Below are 7,057 nucleotides of genomic sequence, written 5' to 3' on the forward strand. Positions count from 1 at the left end.
TCATCTGCTGGGTTAAACCTTCCTCGGCGGCCTCACGCTGGATATATATTGACTGTTTGGCAATGGTTGGAAACCTTTTAGCAATGACAGAGCAGCAGCAACAGGGACAGAGAGAAAGGACGGAGAGAGAAAGTAGTCAGCCAGCCAGAGTCGACACCGTTTTTGTGACTCCTGGTATGCACAGGGGGGTTGTAGATAATCCTCGGAGTCTACTGACGAAATAATGGGGAAATTGTTAAATAACCTTGAAGAAGGAGGTAGGGAGCTTTCACACATCCATCTTGTATATCTACTTATTCTTGCTCAGAGTCACAGGGGGGAGGAGACTATCCCTGCATGCACAAATTGCAGGGAAGCAGGTCACCAGTCCATCATCGGATTAACATCAGGCAAATGCTTTTATACAGGCAATTTTAATCTGCTCGTTCACCTGATCTGCAGGTCTTTGGACTGTGTGAGGAAACCAGAGCAACAGAAAGACATTCACACACGGCAGTGGGCGCATGATCCAGGACCATCTTGCTTTGACTGTCAAGGCTACAGCATTAACCACCAGGCCACTGTGTAGCTCCTGACTGAAAATGAATGGTAGGGGAATCTTTAAGTCTCATACTAATTGGATCCTGACCTGAAATTATCCCACCAAATCAAACTAAAGTGGTCCAAATCAAAAAGAATATGTGATGTATAAATTAAAGTCAATCAGTGATGCTGGCGAGTCACATCATTACACCAGCTGAAAGAGCAAGAAGAAAAGACAGAGAAGAAAGAGACAGATGCAAAAAGATCAAAAACAAAGAACAGTACTAATCTTGTTTCATGCTTCAAGACAACTAAATGGCCAACTACTTTATGAGCAGCCAAGGAATAAGAAGTCTCTGAACAGCCATTGCTCACACATTGCAAAACAGCCTCTATGAAGAAAACTGTGATATCTGAGCAAGACAGGAAATGTGTATGTGAATGTGTAATTCACATTTTAAAAAAAAAAAACGAATACATGTGTTTAGATGTGGCACCTGATGAAGCAGAGGGGTGATGGGAAATCCCAAGTTAAAAGGAGTATTTCACTGATGGAAAGATAGCCCATGCATAAAACTGGACTGTCTGTGCAGTAGAAAGATACAAATAGTTTTGAAATTGGTGCTTCATGACCAGAGAAAACAGAGACAAGTGGTTATGATATTCCCTTTTGCTCAAAAGGTAGATAACCTACAGTACAACAACCACAATGCACTGCACTGACCAATAAACACTCTGAGCCATTGATGGGTGACATACTGCTAGTTGGATGGTGCTTGTATCTGACTCAGAAACAGTAAGGCTGCCAGCTAGTAACAAACATTATTGTATCTCAGCACTCAACATGTTTTTGAAAAATTCTAGCCAAAAATCAGGCAGTACAATAAAAAATCTTTGTTTATAGTTTATCAGCACTGCCAAGTTCAGAGTATATAATATTGTGTCACATCATTAGGATGTTTTTTTATGTAAGAAGTAACTTTAAGTGTAAAAAAATATATACAGCCATTGGAGTATGAAGTAGCGAAAAAATTGGAAATTCTCAAAGTATTTCAAAATTGTACTTAAGTACAGTACGGCGTCCTCAAAGATTTATCAGTCAACAGTAACACACATCCCAGAATACACCTCTTTAAGCCGAACCTTTCTAATAAAGCAATGATATTAAAATTTAATAAAAAGAATCCATCTTTGAGATTTCTGCCTCCTCTGCAGCACAGGAGTCTCTTCCCACAGCAGACATTTTGACATGTCACCGTGGGGAGAAGAACAGGTGTAATTAATAATATTAATGATGGCTGAATTACATTTAGATGTGTCAGTGGCAGGGTCCAGATATTGCTCATACACTCACTTACTGAGGCACTTAAATGGAACAGAGCCATCATTAACAGAAATTCCACTTCTTCTACTATGACAAGTCAAAATGTGTGCTCTGAAAATGCCCTATGAAGGTGACTGGAATTTTATTTGAGGTGCTCACAGCATTGAAGAATTTACATATAAAACATTTAACGCCACAACAATGTCCCATAATCCACTCTGAAAAGCTTTTATTTAAACTTTCTACTGAAGACATAGTACCCAAGAACGCTGCTGACAGTAAGCTGTGTGGATAATCCAGAGTAATGGCAACAATGATTCTGCAAAAAGATGGGGCTGATGAATTGTCCTATTCCAGGTATCTCAAAACCCACACAGGTGTTTTCATGTTTTCAATTATTCTGGTTAATTAAACTTCAGGTTGAAGTTGGTGCGAAGCTATGCGGGAAATTAAGTGAGGTCACCGAAGCCAACGTACCAATGAGAATGATAAGGGTAACAAGTAATGATCAGCCAAAATAAGTGACACACCTGTGTGGGTAAACAGTGGATATGCACGGCCTTCATACAACCACAGGCCTCTTTTCACAGCGGACAGTTTGACTAGTGAAGTTCCCGTCCTAATGTAGCACATATTTTAACAGAGTCAGAATGTTCAGAACTCTGAGTCAAGTGTGCCATATTTCCATGAGGTTCAAATTTATAGTTATTACAGTATATAAGGGGTTCATTTTAGTAATTGCAATAATATGACATTTGACTGAATGACACTAACACCTTGATGGTCAAATGTAAGTGTTCAATTTTACATAGTTAACCACTGCCAGCCTAAGTCGATTTTAATTTTATTTTTTTATTTTTTTTACAGTTTTCAGCAGTGACGCAGAATGAAGCTCTGCAGAATTCAGCAGAATGTTTCTTTACTTGTAGATTGATAGACAATATTCATTTTAGATGACAAAGGTTGTTTATGAGCAAAAATAAGCAAACATAATACATTAAAACACCCTAAAATGATCTCAAGCTGGTTGATATAAATATTCAGTATTGAGTTCCTCAGCAGTAAATTAATTTTTTAACATTCTGTCAAACTGCACCACATCTTAACACCAACTGAAAGCGACTGTGCCACACATGCACAAGGGGATGGAGATGTGTTAATGTTCTGAGTTTTACAAGCAGAAACTTGTTTTAAATCTGCGGAAAAAATCTGTGGAGTCGTCGTTGAAATTTTTGCAGCCACAGATTCCATGTGGGCCTGCATCAGGGACCGGGGGCATCTGTTTAATGATAAAAACTCTGCTCATGGCTGCTATCGTTGCTGTGCACTAAAAGCCTGCAGCCACCGCAGAGCTCCTTCGTTAAAAACCGAGATAACTTCTCACAGAAGATGATTCGACGACTACAACACTAATTTGCCCTCAGTGGTGTTATGTGCGGAACATCCAACAGCAGATCCAATCCACTGAAAATAATGAGAGATGAGATTCCTTCCCACTGAGGTTCTCGTCAGGAAAACTCTCTCTCAGGCCATGACTGTGAAGAGACGCACTTAGTGGACAGTCTGAAGATGTGAGCTACATGATTAGGAGGTAGAGAGGCGAGACCAGGGAGCAGCATCACTATGGGCCACAGTGGGACGAGGACATGAACAGAAGTCCTTGACATCATGAAGACAGTCCAACATACTGACGCTTCTAATGATGTCTTCGTTCTCCTCTGACTTCCCGCTGAAGGTCCCACAAGGTGTGTGATTAGCTGATGTAGTGTGTGTGTGTGTGTGTGTGTGTGTGTGTGTGTGTGTGTGTGTGTGTGTGTTTTCTGCCTTTAGATAAAATAAAACATAAAACAAGAGAAAAAAATGAATTGAATAAATATGGATGCCGCCTTTCGGAAAAAGGAAATATGGCAAAATATATGACATTTGCTGTAGACTTGCTGATGTGCTGTATATATCTAAGCACCATAAACAGGACTGACATTGACATTTGATACATGAGAGACGGGAATATGACAGAATATTGCGACAGTAGCAGAAATGGAAAGAAAGGATGAGAATAAGACTATATGACAGAGAACCTGACCAACAGATAGTGAGATAGTGTGTATATGGATTCAAAGGTAGATAGGAAATTAGAAAGAAAGAGCAAAAGTCGAGTGAGAAGGATTAAGTCGTAAAGACGGTTGCAGCAGAGCAACAGAGGAAGAGGAGAATATCGAGGTGTCAGGAAGTGACAGCCAGCCTGTCATCGGATGTCACAGAGACAGAGAGGTAATGAGAGCTCTGGTGGACGGGACAGAGGCCAGAGGGCTGGACGCAAAGGCCAACTGAGAAATTGAGAGGTTGAGGGACGGAGGAAGAAATGGATGAGCGTGAGAGATGAAGGAGGAAGATGAGGGTGGGGGGGGGTTCACTGGAGGAAAGCACATGAGCGGCCCTTCATCATATGGAGTAGCTCAGGCTGATGGCTCTGTCACACCCTCAGGCACTTAAACACACACAAAGCACATACATAAGGATTGCATACATCAGTCAAAGCTCAGATGAGAGTCTGACAGTTAGTGGGGCTTAAGACTGGTTGATGGCATTCTACTGTTGACTCCGATGATCAGCTGATGAAATACAAGACAGACGGACAAGGAGGTGGTGACGTCAAAGAAAGAAAGAAAGAAAGAGCAATTATATGAGAGCAGTCAGGAAAAAGTGAGAAAGGGCAAGGAAGGTGTGCAGAGAGACTAGTTGGAGGACAGTAAACCACAATCCTCCGTTGAACGATGATGAATTGCTAATTTTGGCTTAGGGTGCAAGGTTTGACAGCAACACTGACTGCCTTGTTAAAGCTGCGTCGAAATAAAATTACGTGTCACTCCTTTTTTATTTATTTTTTTTATTTTACCCCATTCTATTATATCCAACTCTAGGAAAGGTAGCGAGTGTGACAGTAACTGCTGCGTAGGAATCTGGGTCAGACATGACGTTTAATAACCAGGGAACAAGCTGATACTGTTTGATCACATCAGCCTATTGTTCTGCCATGGATTATAGAGACAAATGGTGGCACGAAACAAGATTTAGAATAGACAATTTTCCCTCCAATGTCTGTAAAACAATGTGCGTGGGAGCACAGGTAAAATAAAACTCCAATACCTTTCACTGCTGGAATCTTTTTTTTTTTTTCTCTGCTTGATCACTCTAGCGCACCCTCTCTCCCTCACTCTGTCTCACTCACACAAACACAAACAGATTTTTGCAGGTGCACACACACACCTGCACGCAGCCACACAATCACAGTAGTCTGTGAGTGAGCTGCACCTCTACTGCCATCCACAGGTTGCAGGTGGAACATGCTCTGGATTGATTACAACAGAGTGATGAGAGCTACAGCCTGATGAATGACTGTTGCCTCTGGAGCTATCATTGTGATTTCCTGCATACAGGGTGGGGAGGGGAGTGGTCACCATGTTCAGGAAATGCTCAAATACTTCTGGGAACGTGATCAGCACGATATATCACAAATGACATGTCATTTGTTTCCTGCTTGTGCAAACATATTTAGAAAATGCGTAGCCTATTCAGTGTGGTGAGCATGTATTTAATGGTATAAAATCACAAAATGCATGCATGATGAGTTAGACAACAATTTATATCAATCATACCTGTTTCGTCTGTTGTGTCTATGACAGTGTGCACATACACCTGTGTGCAACTTCTGTGAGACCGAGCTCTATGTATGTAGCAACAGAATCTGACTAATGCCTGTGTTTGTGTAACTGAGTCTGGTATGACTGTTTGTACTTGTCAGTGTGTGTTCTCTGTGGGCACAGCAGTTTGTACAGTTTACGGCTGTGTGCTGGGATGGGTTTTGTAAACAGGATCCTGTAAGCATGCCACAGTAGGATACATACTATAGACAAGGAAAGATATTCAGATTGTGGATGCACATAGAGAAGCAAATAAAACCCCCCTACCTTTGCCAGGGTCGAAGCTAGGATACCAAAATATGGACCCAACATGCCACATGACCTCTTTCCAGCCAATCATGCTTCAGGGTATGATGATGAAGAATGTGACTCACAAGCACAACTGTCGATCTCCCTCCTGCCGCTGGACACCTATTTGAAGCAACTTGGAGGTGAACCTCAAACTTTCTCTCTAAGGTATGGTGCGTTCAAGTCCACTTGTTTCGAATCTACAGGGCTATTGATTTACTTAGCATAGCTTATGGCCTGACCTTTCAAACATCATAGCTGAGACAGCTTTCCGATGTAGGCAGACTATTTTAAATACGTGTAAAATCACACATTTATGACTACTTGTTCTCATGGTTTTGACTTGCATACAATAATTACCTCCAAAACAGATCAATTTTAAGCTTCTGGTACGATAGATCTGGAAATGGTGTTGAGTTTACACTTGTTTGCTTTCCTGCCAAGAGTTAGAGAAGCAGACCAATGCCACTCTCATGGTGTTTAGCTTAGCTTAGCTTGGCTTAGCATAGAGAATGGAGGGAAATAGCTTGCCTGATTATGTGCAAAGTGAAGAAATCTACCTAAAAGCCTCTAAAGCTCACTATTACGTGCAGTTCAAGATAAGTGGTAACCTTCTTTTTTGCATTTCTGTTTTTTTGTTTGTTAATAAAATAACACAAACAATATACATGTTAATTAGTGAACACTAGAGGTGCAAGAGTGTGAGATTTCTTAAACTATTTTTACCCCAGCTAGCTTCTTCCAATCTCTGATCTTCATGCTAAGCTAAGCTAATCACCACCAGACTCCAGCTCCACACTAAACTCCTACTTGTGGTATTAATCTTCTCATGTAACTCTCAGCAAGAAAGTCTAGTGCAGTTCAAATTATTCACAAATTCATTTGAAACTTTGTAAAATTACAAAAAAGCAGCAACACAGTCATTTTAACCAAACAGGCCACAAAATTAAAAATGAGATGAACTGCTCTGCACAAAAAGGTGATCCATTTTCCCCCTTCTTTGTCCTCCCTCTCTCCCTGGCTGTCAGTCAAGGCCTTTGAAGTGTCGCACTCTAATTTCCACCACCTGACAATTTCGTGACCGAGAAATTGTTGGGGTTCCTTGGAAGGTTTTAAAAGGATTTTTTAAGGGTATAGATTTGCGTCTGTATTGGGAAATGAACACATTCCCTCGGCATACCATTTGGGAACCACTGGTTTAGCGTAAGCAACAACAAAATCA

This window comes from Pagrus major, chromosome 2 (genome assembly GCF_040436345.1).
Source record: "Pagrus major chromosome 2, Pma_NU_1.0".
Lineage (NCBI taxonomy): Eukaryota > Metazoa > Chordata > Actinopteri > Spariformes > Sparidae > Pagrus > Pagrus major.